General features: G+C 42.9%; 1 non-coding gene across 1 annotated transcript; it reads left to right on the forward strand.

Annotated features, from left to right (window-relative positions):
- LOC142162535 (small nucleolar RNA R71) lies at nucleotides 1-105 on the forward strand. The gene has a single exon (XR_012693785.1). It is a non-coding gene; the product is annotated as a small nucleolar RNA R71 (small nucleolar RNA).
- Nucleotides 106-394: the final 289 nt, after the last annotated feature.

A 394-nucleotide genomic window follows, 5' to 3' on the forward strand; every position in this document is an offset into this window, starting at 1 on the left:
ATTGTGATGAGGACAGTCTCTGAGTATCCCCTTGAACCTTTCCCAAGCTGAGTATAAAGATTCCCCCGCTTTCTGTTTGAAGGCAACTATCTCACTTTTGATCTTTACAGTTTTTCCTGACGGGAAGAACCTTGCCAGAAATTTTCTTGCCAAATCATTCCATGTTGTAATTGAATTAGCTGGTTCTGCCTTTAGCCACCGCTTAGCCTCTCCCAATAGAGAGAATGGGAAAAATATGAGCCTCACATAATCTGGAGTGACCCCGTTAGTGATGTAAGTATCACTAATCTCCAAGAAGTTCAGAATATGTTGTTGTGGATCCTCGTGTGGAAGACCCATAGATTTCCCGTTTGCATGAAGCAACTGGATCATGCTCTGTTTCAGCTCAAAGTGC

Source organism: Nicotiana tabacum, chromosome 7 (genome assembly GCF_000715075.1).
Source record: "Nicotiana tabacum cultivar K326 chromosome 7, ASM71507v2, whole genome shotgun sequence".
NCBI classification, from domain to species: domain Eukaryota; kingdom Viridiplantae; phylum Streptophyta; class Magnoliopsida; order Solanales; family Solanaceae; genus Nicotiana; species Nicotiana tabacum.